The following is an 18,952-nucleotide window of genomic DNA, read 5'->3' on the forward strand; positions in this document are numbered from 1 at the left end:
TACAAAATACATTAACCCAAATTCTAAATTGTGCTTTACACTTTTAAGAGCCTTATCTATCTTACAGATAGACACATGAGTTCACACAGTGATACTGGCGTACGTGATTCTCTGGGGATGCTCCGTTTGAAAAATAACTGAAAAGTGTTGAATGGACCTTCATCTAGCCTGGAAAATGAGTCTCTTTTTTCAGCACTGTAGCTACGCTTGGAAAAGGCCAGAGCTCTGTTGAAACTTATTTTGCTTTAGCTCTTAGTAATAATGAATTCATGATTAGTGGAGAAAATATTTTAGTTATGATCAGTTTGTATTTACTGACAGGCTGTTTACCAAAGACGTTTAAGGTAGCTATAATTAAACCGCTACTTAAAAAGTTCTCTAGAGTTGCTGTAAAGCATGGAGCCTATATGATCATTTAAAAAGGAATGATCAGATGGTTTATTTGAAGAGTTTCATCATAGCACAGAAACAGCACTGATGACAGTTCTGTAAGGTTCTTCTTATGGCCTCTGACAGTGGAATCCTGTGCTTGTCCTGCCAGAGCTCAGAACAGCAATATAGTTGATAAAATCACTTTTCATACACTGTAAAAAATACATACATACATACATAAATCTGTTATTAAAAGGAAATTAGTAACACGTTAATACATTAAATACATTAAAAAATACAGAACATTTTCTGCTAAGTTTAGTAACTGAATTTATAATTACAACAGCCCGTTGTTCATTTTTGATGATATCAACTGTAATATAGGTAATAGTAGTTTGGCTTCAACACCAACCAGCACTGGACCATTTTTGTCTTAGCTAATTTTTTAAGATGACTCTTCTTAGATAAAAATTGTAGAAATTTGCACTATTTATCTTTAAAAAGTGTATTTACAAAATTCTAATGTTTCTCAATTTATTACAATTTGCTTTACTCATGTCTCAACCAAAAGTCTATATCCCACTTCAAGTTTATTCAAAATTATATGATTTCCATTATTGGTCCACTACACTGACTTCCTGTAAGAGAATTAATTTGATTTATTTCTTAAGATTCATATGTCTTTGCTCCAAGATGCTTTTCTACTCTACTTGAGCACTCAAAGCACTTTTTACAACATGTCTGAAGGTTCTCAGCCATCCAGGTCATTGTAGTCTAAGGAACTCTGAAAGAAAAAAGCGTCTGGAGCTTCTCAGATGAGAGGTGAAACGTCTTCAAAGAAGTCCAGACGCTTTTTACTTTCCCAACTCCTTAGACAGTTTTTACAACATGTCTCATTCACCCATTAACACACATATTCATACAAGCACTACTTTCTATATCAAAGTCCTTTCTATTTAACATTTACAACCCAATGGATGAATTGCGAGTATCTTGAGACTCAGTATCTGTCACACAGCGGCTGCATGCAGGCATGAATTGTCAAGGTCCTCACCAGTCGGCCCGTGATGTTGTGTTCTCGCTCCCTCTCCCCTCTCTCTCTCTGTTTGTTTACGTCTGTCGGGGGCGCTCTCCTGGGAGCATCCCTGTGCTGAAGCCTTCGCACCTGCTGCTAATCATCCGCCATCTTAGCTGGACTATTTAACAGAGCGATCGACCTTCAGTCAGCGCTGGAGTATTAGCAAAGCTCGGTAGTGTAGCGACTGATGTGTGGATTAAACCTCTCCCTCAGGATCTGCCTCGTCATTGTTGTGCTCTGTGTATTTGTCACAGGGACCGCGAGGAGAGAGGAGAGGAATTTCGAGGGCTAATCACCACCTGGGACGAGGGTTACTGGAGGACATGGGGTGTTAATTCTCTACTCGGGCACGGATGAAAAGAAGAGGAGGAAAACCACCCATTCACCTTTCATTGTACATGGGAGCTGTTCACTGTTTTCACCACTTTGTAGATAAAACACACTGTTTACCTGCAAGGAGCTCCGCTGTCGAGTCCGCTCTTTCTCCGCCCCCTGACAAGAATAGGACCCAAACACAAACTCACTGACGTGAGGAATAACTCAAAAAACCACCGTTTTATTGGCTGGCAGGGACAAAACCATACAAAGCTAAACTGAGAAATAATAAGAAACCAAAACACACTGGGAGACACACATCATGAGGGAGATTGCGACAACGAGCACAGGAAGACACAGACACTAAATGCAAAAGGGATAACGAGGGAAGTGAGAACACATGGGGAACACATGGGGAACACAGCTGACACGAATTACCTAGACTACACAGGGGAAGCAAAACAAGACACGCCAAACATGGGAACACGACCTTCACAATAAAACAGGAAACAGGAATGGAGGAGCGGCAGACTAGAGGGACCGAGGGAACATGAGCGAGAGAGAGTGCAGGTGTGACGGGCTGGGGAACATAGATAAACACAATGGAATAAAACACAAGGGGAAACACAGCACAAGAACTCACACCACAATATAAACACAGACACACTAAGGGAGACACAGAGGGCAAAGACCCATAAACAAATCTAAACAGAACCACCAACTCTAGACTAACACAGTCTAATCTCTCCAGTAAGTCCTCAGCCTACCCCGTGAAGTCCTCTCAGTTGGACAAACCAAAAACACCTCATCTAGGAGGGGTCCAAGAGGCGTCCTGTTGAGATGCACAAACACATTTACTTGGCTCCTTTCGGTGTTTCTTCACCACAGCAGACCAGTAATATGTCCTCATCGCTGCAGATGCTACACCAATCTATCTGTGAGTCTCCTGCTCCACTCTTCACTCACTCATGACTAAAATTCTGACAAACCTAAATTCATCCAATTGAGGCAGACATTGGTTTCAAGCAGAGAGTGTGTAATCCACCTTTTTCAGGCTAACAACCATGGCCTCAAACGTGGAGGTGCTAATTCTCATCCCTGCCACATTACACTCAGCTGCATACTTCCCTGTTGTAATTTAGATACTATGTAGATATTACTCTACTGGATTAATAGCGATGGTACAATAGTCAACTACACATGCCTCTGAGTGCTTAGCTGGATCTTCATTGGGATGAAAGCTGTCAGTTTGTAAACTGAAGACATATTGTCACTGCTGCTCCAAAGTATGCTACTGTCCAACTGCAGGCACCGTATAAAGTTGTTGGCTTGGTCGATCAAGTTTCAAGCTCTGATCAGCGCACAAATCAGGACTCAGCTTGCAAACATCTTCCACTGTTGCTCAATTCTTCCCCACCACACACAGTCAAAACACAGTATGTAATTGTGTCACAGAAAAATAACCACAGGGCAAATAGGTAAAGAGGAATGATGGGAGTTTTTCTGTGACAAAGAAAGGTGTACTTGCTTATCTTTTAAATGATTGGTGGGCTGGGGTACTTGTGTTTAGTGGAGAAGGAAAGAGAAAGAGCTTTATTTCCCTCTAATTTGACAACATGCCCTATTACCTCATACACCGTGCCACTGTGTTGTTTGTGCAGCTCACATGGGAAAAAAGCTTTTTGGAATGAGATTTTATAATAGTTAACATTCCACCCCAATAGGTTTGTATATCATTTGTATATTATTACACGCCTTTTAGGTAAAATTCTGAAATCTATTGTATTGGTTGTATTTGTTTTGTGAAGACCACCCCTAATTTTTCTTCCAGTTTCCCAGATGAACTGATGGATCCAGCAGAAAAAGTAAAGTAGTCAAGATGTCCCCATCTTTTGCCACATCCCACACTTGATTCAAATTAATCCTAATTTTCTTCAAATCCACATAACATTCACTTTTCCTGCAAAGATTAGTTTTTTTGAGACAGTTCAGTTTCCAGATCATTTTCAAATACGCACACAGACTTCTCTCTTTCTGAAGTTGCAAGAGGGGCAATGTAACCCCGCTATTTAAATATTCCACCATAGCAAACACAGTGTTCAGAGTACTTCTCTATCATCTACATGTACTGTCAGACTGAAAGAGACTGGTTTGTGCCAGATATCCTCTTACAGAAAAAAAAATCCACTTGATTTAGGTGTCGGGTGAGAGCATGCAGGACAACTTGCTGCTGTCACTCAGCTTATTTGGAATTTGTTCATGAATAACCAAGTTTCTTACTATTCCTTGAATTTGTCTGATTATTTCGCCACCTGCACTTAACAGATGCAGATGGTGAAATAATCAGAATCTTATCTTTTCTCCAGTCAAAAGGTCTTGGGGTAACTAACTCTTTGCATGTCTGTATTCCTTCAGCTTTGCAGTAGTTGAATGATAGAATTGCCATCAACCAGCAAACACACATCCCTACAAATTTGGCTTTTCAGGTTTTAAAGAAAAAATTCTATTCTGTGCTAGAAGACTTCTGCCTATTCAAAAGGAGAGGATTCCTATTGGTTGGTTAGAGAAAGCATCTGTAATTTGTTGTAGTTCTTGCTGAGTGGTTGGCAACTTCCTGATATGGCTAGTGTACTAAGTAGGAGCCTTGCTAGAATTGCTGTTAAAAAAAAATCCCCACAGATTTCTCAAATTTCCTGTAGTTTTACTGTCTGTAAATGATGCTGATGATGCTGATGATATTAATAATAATAACTGACAGTATGGCAATAACAATGAGCTGATTTTAAAATAAATGGCTGTGCCATCTTTGTGTGAATATTTTGTGTTGTTTTGACAGAAAACTAAACAGCAGTGCTGTTTCTAGGGTTACTGAAGTTGGGCTAGCTGGTATACAATGATGTGCTACGTGATTGCTAGCGACACAGCTATGTTAGCATAACATAAACACAGTGAAGCTGGAAGATAAATGCTATGCTTCTTTCACTCTATAAAAGTTAACGCGAGGGTTCCTGATGGTTAGAGACAAATGCAATCGCATAGCAGGATGCTGTGGACCAAACTTCAGTCAGGAGAACAACTGAGATAATCCATCCACAATATGAGGTTAGTCATTAATATACTGCAACAACATGGGAATAGAGCTGCTGCCAGAGAATTCAACATTAATGAATCAATGGTACGGAAGCAGAGAAAGCAAGAAGAATGAGTTGAGTAAAGTTCGACTTATCTGACTGTTTTGTTTTGCTTAATGCGCCTTGGAATCCGGTGCGCCTTATGTATGAAAACAGACCCATTCATCGATAGTGCGCCTTATAATCTGGTGTGCCTTATGGTCCGAAAAATACAATATTTGAAGAGTTTCAGTTAGGCTTCAGAGCTCATCACAGCACAGAAACAGCTTTAGTGAAGGTTACAAATGATCTTCTTATGGCCTCTGACAGTGGACTCATCTCTGTGCTTGTCCTGCTAGACCTCAGTGCAGCGTTCGATACTGTCGACCATAATATCCTATTAGAGCGATTAGAACATGCTGTAGGTATTACAGGTACTGCACTGCAGTGGTTTGTATCATATCTATCTAATAGACTCTAGTTTGTGCATGTAAATGGAGAGTCCTCTTCACACACTGAGGTTAATTATGGAGTTCCACAGGGTTCAGTGCTAGGACCAATTCTGTTTACATTATACATGCTTCCCTTAGGCAGCATCATTAGAAGACATAGCATACATTTTCACTGCTATGCAGATGACACCCAGCTCTATCTGTCCATGAAGCCAGATAACACACACCAATTAGTTAAACTGCAGGAATGTCTTAAAGACATAAAGACCTGGATGGCCGCTAACTTTCTGCTTCTTAATTCACATCAAACTGAGGTTATTGTACTCGGCCCTGAAAATCTTAGAAATATGGTATCTAACCAGATTCATACTCTGGATGGCATTACCTTGGCCTCCAGTAACGCTGTGAGGAACCTTGGAGTCATTTTTGACCAGGACATGTCCTTCAACGCACATATTAAACAAATATGTAAGACTGCTTTCTTCCATTTGTGCAACATCTCTAAAGTTAGAAATATCCTGTCTCAGAGTGACGCTGAAAAACTAGTTCATGCATTTATTACTTCCAGGCTGGACGACTGTAATTCATTATTATCAGGAAGTCCTAAAAACTCACTGAAAAGCCTTCAGTTAATCCAAAATGCTGCAGCAAGAGTCCTGACAGGGACTAGAAAGAGAGAGCAGATTTCTCCTGTTTTGGCTTCCCTTCATTGGCTTCCTGTTAAATCCAGAATTCAAAATCCTGCTCCTCACATACAAGGTCTTAAATAATCAGGCCCCATCTTATCTTAATGACCTTGTAGTACCATATCACCCTATTAGAGCACTTCGCTCTCGCTCTGCAGGCCTACTTGTTGTTCCTAGAGTATTTAAAAGTAGAATGGGAGGCAGAGCCTTCAGTTTTCAGGCCCCTCTTCTGTGGAACCAACTTCCAGTTTGGATTCGGGAGACAGACTGTCATGGTTCTGGGTCGGTGACCCCGTGTTTTTGATTTTTGTACTCTTATTTTTGATATTTTGAATTATGACAGTTTGTGTTGTGGTTTCCCAGTGTTTATTCTGTGCTCCCTCTGTTTTCCGTTGTCTCTGCCTGTGTATCCCCTGTAGTGTAGTCAGGTCTCTGTGTTAAGCCCGTGTCTCTTAGTCTGTCTTTGTGTTTGTGTTTCCTGTTTTATTTTGAAAGTCCGTGTCTGATCTCAGTGTGTTCAGGTTACGCTTCCTTGTCTCGTCAGTTCTGATTTCCCCCAGCTGTGCTCTCCTTCTGTGTCTCATTCCCCTCATTACTTCCCAGTGTATCTAAACCCTGTGTTTCTCTGAGTCAGTGTCGCGTCGTCCCTCAAGCTGTGTGTTTTCTCGTGTGCCTCTCTGTCAAGTGTAAGTTTATATTTTCCCAGTTTAGTTTTGTATGCTTTTCCCCTGTCAGCAAATAAAGCTCAGTTTTTTGAGTTCATCCCTCGAGTCTGAGTGCCTGCATCTTGGGTCCTACTTCTGCCTGCCACACAGCGTTTCATGACAGAATGACGCGACCAGACATGGACCCAGCGGCACTCACCCCACCAGAAGAACTGCGTCTGGACATTAGTTACTCCGTGGAAAGACTCCTGCATCTCTGGCTTGAACATGAGGGGAGGGAACTTCGCCGTGCTGTGGAAACTAGACTACAGCGTTTAATCTCCGGTCTTCCTTGGCTACTCAGTGCGCTCCACCTGCTCGAACAGGATTTAATCCAAAATGAGCTCCACCTTCATCCCCCAGCTGCTACTGTTCACCTGCCTGACTGGCCGGACGTGGAGCTGCTCGGCCCGTCGGAGCCATCATCAAAAAAGAAGCGGCGATCACGTCGCCGACGTCCATCGCCACAGCCGGACCCCGAGACCTCTGAGTTGCCAGCTGTGATAAAAGAAAGAGACAATATTTAAGAGTTTCCTGGATTTGGGACTGTTTATTCCGGAGCCGTTTGTTTTAACTTAGCTGCCCAGCCTCCTGAAGCTCACTTGGCTGCCCAGCCTCCTGAAGCTCACTTGGCTGCCCAGCCTCCTGAAGCTCACTTGGCTGCCCAGCCTCCTGAAGCTCACTTGGCTGCCCAGCCTCCTGAAGCTCACTTGGCTGCCCAGCCTCCTGAAGCTCACTTGGCTGCCCAGCCTCCTGAAGCTCACTTGGCTGCCCAGCCTCCTGAAGCTCACTTGGCTGCCCAGCCTCCTGTGTCCCCCACACCTCAGTCATCTACTCCGCCACTAGCTCCATTTTCACCTCAGCTATCACTCCAGCCATTAACTCAGTCTGCTATTCAGCCTCCTACATTGCCATTAGCCCAGTCTGCTAATCAGTGCTCGGTTCAACCTTTAGTTCAGCCTCTTGTGCAATCCATAGCTCATTTGCCTGTTCAGTCCATCACTCCTGCGCCACCACTAGTTCAGTCTCCTGCAGCTCAGCTGCCACCAGTTCAGTTCCCTGTAGCACTTCAGTCTCCCTCAGTTCAGTCTGCCACTCAGTTTCCTCCTCAGTCACCCTTAGCTCAGTCATCTACTCAACCACCTACTCCACTCTCACCACAACCGTCACTGCAGTCCCCAGTTCAGTTTCCTGCAGCTCAGCTGTCTCCAGTTCAGTCTCTAGTGTCTCCTGTTCAGTCGCCCTTAGCTCTGTCATCCACTCAACCACCGGTTTCACTTTCGCCACAACCATCTTCACTACCTCTTTTGCAGTCTGTAGCTCAGTCTCCTGCTCTGCCCCCTGTAACACAGCCATTAGCCCCGTCACCTATGGCACCTGAACCATTAGCTCAGTCGACTTCAGTTCAGTCCCCTGTGCCAGTTCAGACTTCAGTTCAGTCCCTTGTAGCAATTCAGTTCCCTGGTCAGCCACACACTCACCCACCTAGTCAGCCTAATGTTCAGCCAGGGGTCCCCACACCCTCTGGCTCTGCATCTGCTCCCGCTGGAAGCTCAGGAGAACCTGGCCAGCACTTCCTCGTCTCCGCTGGGGGTTCCGGAGAGCCCGGCCAGCCACCTGTCTCCGCTGCGGGGTCCGAGGGGCCCGGCCAGCCACCTGTCTCCGCTGCGGGGTCCGAGGGGCCCGGCCAGCCACCTGCCTCCGCTGGGGGGTCCGAGGGGCCCGGCCAGCCACCTGTCTCCGCTGGAGGGTCCAGCAGTTGACTCGCCACTTCCTCGTCCACACCTTGCACGGCCGGCTCGTCCCCAAGTTCTCCTTCGCCTGAGTCGCCGCCGTTGCCGTCCGCACGGCCAGCCTCCAGACCAGCTCTGTCACCTGTGCCACCCACCTGGTCGTCCCCCCCAACCGTTTGACTTATGAACTTTTGTGCCGGCGACCTCCGGGTCGGCCCCCTGACTTACTGTTGAACTGTTCTTTGTGCGCCAGTGTTTTTTGTGCACGTGTCGTTTTTGGACTCCTGGTGCTTCTGTTTTGTTTTGCTTCGGAAAGTTCGCGTCTGATCTCAGTGTGTTCAGTTTACGCTTCCTTGTCTCGTCAGTTCTGATTTCCCCCAGCTGTGCTCTCCTGTGTCTCATTCCCCTCGTTACTTCCCAGTGTATCTAAACCCTGTGTTTCTGTGTTAGTGTCGCGTCGTCCCTCAAGCTGTGTGTTTCCTCGTGTGCCTCTCTGTCAAGTGTAAGTTTATATTTTCCCAGTTTAGTTTTGTATGCTTTTCCCCTGTCAGCAAATAAAGCTCAGTTTTTTGAGTTCATCCCTCGAGTCTGAGTGCCTGCATCTTGGGTCCTACTTCTGCCTGCCACACAGCGTTTCATGACACAGACACTATCTCTTATAAGGTTAGGCTTCAAACTTTCCTTTTTGGTAAAGCATATAGTTAGGGCTGGACCAGGTGACTCTGAATCTTCCCTTATGTGGTGGCGCAAATGAGGGATAACCAGGGAAGGTGACTAAGGGATGTTGACAACGCCAACTGGGGGAAGAGGTACACCCCAGGAAAGATTTTTATAGCCAATGTAGATGCTACACTAGCTATCAAAGCCCACAGGCTTGTTATTAACAGCAGAGGTGAGGCAGATCAGTTTCACAAATCAAAATTTATTAAGAAAAACTACTAAAAGCATAGAGCTGTAAAATCAAAAAAGTTCTTAAGGTAGCAGGGCTGAAACTGCAAGACAGTTAATTAAAACACTTTATTAACAAACAATGATAAAAATGACCAGGCTCGTTGCCACGATGCTACCTTAAAACCATAACAGCTTGATAAAATAACTAAACAAAATGGTGGAGACCGGCCACTTGAGGAGGCAACCTACAGAGAGGAGTGCCCAAGGGTGCAACCAATTACTCACCTGTGTAGTTCCACTGCAAACCTCACTGTCACTCACACTGAAATCTAGATGGTGCAATCCACCTATGCCTGGTGTGTACACTCATGCATTGGGGAGCGGATTCCACCTCACGTGCCTAGCCCCTCAACAAGCGGCCGCACCTCCACTAAAGCAATAAAGCATAAAAAGTTAAAATAGTAAAAGATAAAACAAATACACCCTAAGTTACAGTACTTTATAAAAGCAAGATTAAAATATAGCAAACAATTTCGAGTAAAAGCCCATAAAACCAGGAGTCAGTCGAGGCCAGTCCATAAACGTTTGTAAGATAACAGGCCACAACAAGACAGAATAAAACGAACAAGACGGAACAAAATGGGAAAAGACTGCCAAATGCCTCCATGTGGTAGTGAAGTGCAGCTGTTTCTTATAAGGCCGCTAATTATTAGCTGGGAAGGTGTGGATGTTAGTGCTGCATTTGCGGACATCACATAAAATCCTAACCCAAAATCTACTTCACTACACTTAGTTATGCTGCAATAGACGTAGGCTGCCGGGGATTCCCATGATGCATTGAGTTTTTCCTTTCCAGTCACCTTTCTCACTCACTATGTGTTAACAGACCTCTCTGCATTGAATCATACTTGTTATTAACCTCTGTCTCTCTTCCACAGCATGTCTTTATCCTGTCTTCCTTCTCTCACCCCAACCAATCACAGCAGATGGCCCCGCCCCTCCCTGAGCCTGGTTCTGCTGGAGGTTTCTTCCTGTTAAAAGGGAGTTTTTCCTTCCCACTGTCGCCAAAGTGCTTGCTCATAGGGGGTCATATGATTGTTGGGTTTTTCTCTGTATCTATTATTGTACGATTTACTGTACAATATGTAGCGCCTTGAGGCGACTGTTGTTGTGATTTGGCGCTGTGTAAATAAAATTGAATTGAATTAAGTGAAAGATGGCTGCAGTATCAGCTTAGGAAACTTCCTTCTACAAACACAGTAGATTGCTTTAATGTTTCTTTGATAAAGTCTGAACTTGAAACTGAAAGATTGAACTTTGAAACCTTTCACCTTAAAGTGTGTCATCGTCCTGGGTTTTGGATGCTGTTTTTTGAGTTTTTGTGAATTCATGATTTTTTTTTTGGTTGCGAGAATGATTTATGTTTAACCCCTTAACACCTAATGTATCATATTTGATACATGCAGTTTTTTGTGAGTTTTTGAGACTGCTACATCATCAGTGTGACTTTCCCCCCTGAAAGATATGAATAAATTGAGCATTTTTAAGCAATTTTAAAAAAAATGCCAGAATGCCAGATTCCCTGGTTTTGTTCTCTAGTTTTTTTTTCTGGACTCTATTAACTCACTGGATTGATAAGCATCAGTAGCTTGCCTTAACTTCAGCTCCAGTCTGTGACGTCCTGCATTTTGGGTCCACTATATACTGGCAGAATATGAAGTGCCTACAAAACATACTCATACTCAAACTCGTACTCATATTATTAGTTGATCCTGAAGTGTCTGTCTCACTTTATTGTCTTTCTCCACACCACTGAGAACACACTTTGATGTTAAAAATTTTGTAGAATTTGTGGAAGCCTTGTGCAATATTCTTCAATGGGGGAAATATATGGGCTACTGAGTATTCAGGTTGGGTGGCCAAATGGAAGCCAGTCCCGGACTGTCATTTTAATGTCCATCTCCTCATTCACCTGCTAATAGGATCAAAAGCAGGAGGGTCATGGCCTGGCAACCAGCAGGGCGTACCATCTGCCCCAGATAGACGGTCGAAACCATCTCTGTGGATTAGGAACTACTGTGTTTGTGTGAGGGGATGATGGGTAGGAATTGTATGCCAATCATAAGATTTATATTATTTCCTCTCATTTTCAAAATGACACATCCATGTAGATTGTAACCACTTATCGCTTGCACTCTTCAAGTCCACTGTTGTGGAAGCATCTTTGTTCTCTTCCTTTAAATAAACCAAACATGTAGCACCACAATATTAAGTTACAAAACCTGTTTTGGGCTGCAGAATCAGAATACTTTAACAAACCCTAAGGAAATGATGTGGGCTACAGTTGCTCCAAGACAATAACAGTAACAGACTAAACAAATTAAACAATACAAATTTTGTAATACTAAGTTTAAAAAAATATAAGAAATAAATCTAATATATATACGAATAGCTCAATTTAGATATCAAGAATATTACAGAGTAGTGATGGTAAGTTCGATTCTTTGTACCGAATCGAGTTTGAATGAGTCAAATGAGTGCAAAAAATTTACATTTTCACTCAAACTTAATTTGTTTCTCTTTTCATGTAAATCCTACTGCTAAGATGAGTTGAGTGAAAAAGAAAAACAACGATTTTTATAGAGCAAAAAAGAGCAAAAAAAAAAAAAGATTTCTAAAGGGAACATTTATTTTATTTATTTTTATTTTATTTTATTAGTATTTTCCTCAAATGTGTCAAATATATATTTTCTCATCTAAATGTCCACTGAGCTGTGAGCCAGGGGGCGGTAATGCGCATTAACATTGGTTGCCAACCAAGAAGAAGAAGAAGCTGTGAGCCAGGAGGGAGGGGGTGAGTGAGTTATTCATTTATGCTAGATTCAGCACAGTGAGTGAGTGAGTGAGTGATTCATTTATGCTACAATTCAGCACAGTGAGTGAGTGAGTGAGTGAGTGATTCATTTATGCTACGATTCAGCACAGTGAGTGAGTGAGTGAGTGAGTGATTCATTTATGCTACGATTCAGCACAGTGAGTGAGTGAGTGAGTGAGTGATTCATTTATGCTACGATTCAGCACAGTGAGTGAGTGAGTGAGTGATTCATTTATGCTACAATTCAGCACAGTGAGTGAGTGAGTGAGTGATTCATTTATGCTACAATTCAGCACAGTGAGTGAGTGAGTGAGTGATTCATTTATGCTACAATTCAGCACAGTGAGTGAGTGAGTGAGTGAGTGATTCATTTATGCTACGATTCAGCACAGTGAGTGAGTGAGTGAGTGAGTGATTCATTTATGCTACAATTCAGCACAGTGAGTGAGTGAGTGATTCATTTATGCTACGATTCAGCACAGTGAGTGAGTGAGTGAGTGAGTGAGTGATTCATTTATGCTACGATTCAGCACAGTGAGTGAGTGAGTGAGTGAGTTATTCATTTATGCTACGATTCAGCACAGGAAGGGAGCGGGTGAGTAACTCAAATGTGCTGTTAGCATGTTAGCAGAGTATGGAAGCCCGTTTCCGCCACTAAATAAAACCAAAAAAGCTAGTATCCATAACTCGAAATTTCGAGTTATTTTTCTCAAAATTTCGAGTTAGCTCTGCCAATCAAAAATATACGTGAATGAGGTCGCTTTCTTGTTACCCGGAAGCATATGGCGCAGAGGAACGCGCACTCAAAAACGGATCCCAACAAATTGGCGCTTTCGCGAGTACGTTTGCTGATAGTAACACCATGTGATTCAGCTAATAACACAGGGATTTCATCATTTGTGAAGCCAGGCTGAAAACACTCAGCAATCTGTGCATTCACGACTGGATGTAATACCGGTAGCTTAGCTGTAGCATTTGTAGCTGAGGGCTTCAGCTTCCGGGTAACGAGGAAATGACGTCATTCACGTAGATTACTGATTGGCAGCGCTAACTCGAAATTTCGAGTTACTTTTCTCAAAATTTTGAGTTAATAAATCGAAATTTCGAGTTAATATGACGAAATTTCGAGAAAATAACCCTTTTTTTTTTTAGTGGCGGAAACGGGCTTCCATAGCAGAGCGATGCTACTGTGAACCGAGGAGCGATTGTCTTGATGTGAGCTTCTACTCAGGGTTTTTTCTTCCAGTTCAGAGCAGAAATGTTTTTGTTAAGAAACTGGCTGTTGTTTTTTCCACACAATTTTAATTATAAGCTAGATATATTTCTACTAATGAAATTAGTTTGCTAACAGCAACAGGGATGAGTTAGTGAGTCAGTTGGGCTTGTGAATCATGATTCACAATTCAGTGAAGTGATTCTCGAGTATTGAACGATTCGTTCATGATTTGCACATCACTATTACAGAGATGAAAAATATATGATTGATAACTGTAACCTGTGAAACTTTGTCATTTGTTCTTTTTTTACTGTAGAGCATGTGCAAAAGGGTATAACTATCGCAGTGTGTACTAGGGCTGGGCGATATGGCCCAAAATTCATCTCGATATCCTTTAGCTGGATGGTGATATACGATATACATCTCAATATTTAAAAACAAAAAACAAAAAGAGAGTTCTCAGTCACGCTGTGTCCCAGATCTCACACAGGCACTTTTATTAACATACAGCGCGGATGTACATGAAAAAAATTACTCATAAATAAATTATCAGCATTTATTAAATAATAATGCTCTATAAATAAAAGAAAACAATGTTGTTTTTTTGCGTAACAAAAAGCTCACAATTGTGCAGTCAAAATGTAAACTAAAAAGACGCTGAGCATAATAACAAAGACACATTTTACAGCTGCTCTGTTCGCAAGTTCTACTGCGTGACTGACAGCCTTGAGTTTGAAATCCGCTTCGTAACCATGACTCTTAACAGGTGGCATTTGTGGTCCTTATAAACACACCATATGGTAATATTACGGTAATATTACTCCGCAAGGCTCCTGACTACAGCAGCCGTAATGCTCCAACAATCCATCAAGCGGTGCGGCTTCGTAGCTTACCAAAGTCGTACTCAAACATTTTTGACAGATTGCTGAGTGCCGTGTACCACATAAAATCAGTTTCACACACTCTTCATTTTGCACTTTATGGCGCTGTTGTAAATGGTGAAAATACTAGTAGTGCTAGCTGCACGGCGTCAACACGTTAACGAGCTAAATGCTAACGCTAACGTGTTGACGCTGTTGGGGTGATCCGCAGTAACTCGTTAACGGAGATTTGCCGCGTCGATGCAGTTATGGCGTTAATGTCATTTTAACGAGAGTAACGCAGCAGCACTAAAATAGTAATCTCCAAATGTTTTCTTTTTACCAACCAGCTCCTCTTTGACAGCTGCCCTGTCCATCTTGTCGTTGCCTGCAGGTGAAGCGATGGGGGAGGGGGAGTTGTGTTCAGGGAAGGAGAGCGGCGAGGCAGAGTAACTTTACGTAGAGACAAAAGTGGGCGAAAGAGAGGCAAACTTGCGGCTCCACAAGTATAATTATAACGTAACATAGACTATATCAATTTAAACGATATTGTCACATCTCATGTCTCGTTTACAAATATAGCGATATATTTAAAATCTTGATATATCGCCCAGTCCTGGTGTGCATTAGATGGAGGAGTTGAACAGACAGGAATGATTTCCTGTGTCAACCTGCTGTCCCAGCATGCAATAGCATAGAGGATGGTAGTGGCCACAACAGACTCGTAAAAAATCCTGAGCACAGATGTTGAAGGACCTCAGCCGCTTCAGAAAATAGAGATGACTCGGGCCCTTCCTGTAGAGTGTAGTGGCGCTTTTAACCCAGTCCAGTTTATTGTCTATATGTACTCCGAGGTATTTATAGTCCTCCACAATGTCCACATCGACCCCCTGGATTGAAACAGGGGTCAAGGTTTTCCTGGTCTTCCTAAAGTCCACAATCAATTCTTTGGTTTTTGTCACATTGAGCTGCAGATGATTCTGCTCACACCATATGACAAGGGAGTCGACCACAGCCCAATACTCTGAATCGTCACCCTCACCAATGCATCCAACCACCGCAGTCATCAGAAAACTTCTGACGCAGGTCTCTGTGCAGTGGCTGAAGTCTCTGGTGTAGAGGGTGAAGAGGAAAGGGGAGAAGACAGTCCCTTGCGGTGCCCCAGTGTTGCTGATCTCAATATGTGCCTCTTCACAATGTTGAAGATGGAATGTTAGTGCCACAGGCCTGTAATTCTGGGGGCCACTGGGACTTGGGTCTTTGGTACAGGGACAAGACATGACGTCTTCATTGGGACCCCCTGTAGACTCAGACTCAGCATGAACATTTATGAAAGACTCCACAAAACTGGGGGAAATAGGCCTTAAGGACACGGGGACTCACCCCATCTGGTCCTGCAGACTTGCCTGAGTGGAGTCTTCTCATTTTTCTCTGAACCTGGTCATTAGTGAAAGTGACAGGTGGGGTAAGGGTAGTGTCAAATCTGTTGAAAAATACATTCAACTCATTAGCTCTGTCTCCACTGCCCCCAGCTCCCTTGCTGTTGGATGGCCTGAGTCCAGTGATTGTCTTCATGCTACTCCACACCTCTCTCATGCTGTTCTGCTGGAGTTCCACTCCAGCTTTTTCCTGTAATTGTCCTTAGCCTCTCTGATCTTGCCCTTTAATAATGCCTGAACCATTCTCACCTCAAAGGCAGAGCACACACCGAGAAAGTCAGCAGTCTATGACATAGCCAAAAAACAGAGAGACTGACAACCATTCACACCTGTGGCTATTTAGAATCACCAATTAAGAGTGGCGTGATGGTTTGCTTTTAAATGTTTCTTTGCCAGGTAAGTCCTCTCTGTCTTTAACTTGTGTGGTTCAATCTCTGGCTACGTCTACACTAATCTGGATAAATCTCTGCGTCCACACTATCATTTTCAATCTTTTCTGACCAGTAGTTCATCCACACTGAAACAACTGAAATTCTTACATTCCTGTATTGCACATGCATGAAACGTAAGACGATTCGACCTGCGTTATTTCTGTCTGCCATTTATTTACTTTCCAGCTCTTTGAAACGTCACGGTGAAATGTCGAGGAAAAGTGTTTTAAATCGACTGACAATGAGCTGGAGTTGTTGCTGTGAGTAACACAAAAGTACAAAGTTGCAAAAGCGAGTGAGAATTAAGGAATTTGAAGAAAATCTATCTGGAGCATGTACAAACTGATATTAATCTTTAATAGGTTTGTCAAAATTGAGAGCAAACAAAACAACTGCTGTATTATGCCCTCCGCTATCTTAGTTTAATTGGTCACATGACTGCATCATATGACTAAAATGTGTCATAGATTCCGAAAGCCGAAAGTTACGCTGTCCAACCAGGACGCGAAAACGGTGTTTTCAAATCCTGCGTTTTCTTTGACCGAAAATGCCATCTCAGTGTGGACGGAAGGCCAAAACGGAGAGAAAAACATGTGTTTTCAAACGAAAACATATTAGTGTGGACATGGCCTCTGGCTACAAGCTGATTCTTGATAAGAACAAATTTTTCCTGATCAGTGCTGCACCCTGTAACTCCCTGTTATACGATCCAATTTAAAACAATTTAGAATATATTTTATAAGTCTGTGGGTTTAAAAACTTGTTTAAATACAATTTCACAGTTGTCCTTATGAGAATACAGGAAGATTTTGAGAGAATGTCCTTAGTGCCCTTATCTATAGCTAGTCGGATAAGCCTAGTTAAAATGAATGTTTTGCCAAAATTTTATCCCAATTTTATCCTCAAATCCTTTATCAGGAAACTTGATGGCATTGTCTTGGGCTTTGTTTGGAATAAAAAGCCCCTAAGGATAAGTTAAATATTTCTTTATAGAGGCCTAAGCGGTTAGGAGAAAAGGTGATGTTGAATTTCATCTTCTATTACTGGGCAGCTACCCTACATATACTGCACATGAGTGATGCACTTGACATCCCAGAGTGGCTGAGAATGGAGATCTCCATGTACCATCGTCTCTGGCTGCTCTGGTTTATAGGGCTAGTGGTCGAGACGGTGCAGAATACTGTAAAACTGTATAAGTGATGACAACGCTTAAAATCTGCATTCAATTTAGGTGCAGTTTTGGCGCACAGATTTTCTCCTTGCAAGCTCCCATCTGCAGCAACCATGTTTTTAATGCTAGGGGATGGAGGCTGCTCTCAGTGGTCTGCTTTGTGTATAAAATATTTTCATGATCTGTATACTGAGGGCGTTTCCTCTGCCTTTGAACAACTAATGACTAAATATGATGTGATCCCCAAAACCTACTTTTTCAGGTACCTACAGGTTCTTAGTTTTATTTGAGGGATGCCCCCCCTTTTTCCCTCTCAACCTTTAAGCCCCCCTATTAACACCCTTTTGCACCATTTCAAGGTTCCATTTCATGCGGCTATAAAACAATCCCCTCCCTTTGGAGTGCCTCCTTTTAAGCTGTTTTCAATCAACTGGGTGATTTCCCAAACCAGGTCAGAAACCAGGGCCTGTCATGCTTGTGTTAAATGTATAGCCACAATGTCACTTTGAGGTACACTTTTAGGTACAGTTGTTTTTATGCAAGCCCTCTTTTTACATGTTGTGGGATCAGTGTGTACCTGTACTGTAATTTGCTGTGGGTCTGGAAAATAAAGAGTTAAATCTGCCATCTGCCACGATTGGTTGGTAGTTAGTGGAGGGATACAGGACAAAAAAACACTCTATAGAAGAGAGTCAGAGATTAATAATAACTAATGATTAAATGCAGAGTGGTGTGTGAGCACATAGATAATCCAAAAGGAGCCTAGAGCCTATTGGAACAGAACCAAGACAGGATTCAGGGTCACTGATCCAGCCCTAACTGTAAACATTATCAAAAAGTAAAGTTTTAAGCCTATTCTGGTTCCATAGAAGATGGTCCTGAAAGCTGAAGGTGCTGCCTCCTATTCTACTTTTAAATCTCATCAGAACCAGCAGTCTGAGAGCGAAGTGCTCTATTGGGGTTATACGGTACTATGAGGTCTTATATTTACCCTAACCCTCAAGCCATTCATGTGTTTACACTCAGCTAACCACTACTACTGAGGTGGGTTTTGAGGCAAAAAAACATTCAAATGTATAGAATAGGTTCACCGGGAGCACCTGCAAGAGGCCCTGGTCTACAAAATCTTCAATTCACACCTTTAGCAGAAATTCAAAAGTATTCGAAAGGAGACTGGGGACATTAAGTCTGAAGGGATCATGTCATGCAACTCCATTGTTCAGGTGGCTGCACAGAACTGTGGTTGTAAGGTGGTTGATGCCTGTCGTGGTCGTAATCCCCAAACCAGATGGTAAACACCGGAGGTGAAAGGAGTCATCAACCTGAATTGAGTGCTATTGAGCTTAGTTAGCTTGTGAGACTCCGGAGGCAGCTGACAAGTACCAACAGGCCAAGTGGAATGCAGCTCTGGCAGTAGCCAAGGCAAAAAACTTGGGTATGTGAGGAGTTAAGACAAAGTTTTAGTTGGCCTCCAAACTATTTTGGCAAATCATCAGGTGACTCGGGAAGGGGAGGTGTTGCCCTATTCAATATGCACTGAGAATATAGTCAGAATGTGGGAGGAATACTTTGAAGATCTTCACAGGCCCACTGACATGCCTTCCATAGTGGAAGCAGAG

Source organism: Perissodus microlepis, chromosome 1, assembly GCF_051167445.1.
Source record: "Perissodus microlepis isolate ML-2025 ecotype Zambia chromosome 1, ASM5116744v1, whole genome shotgun sequence".
Classification (NCBI taxonomy): Eukaryota; Metazoa; Chordata; class Actinopteri; order Cichliformes; family Cichlidae; genus Perissodus; species Perissodus microlepis.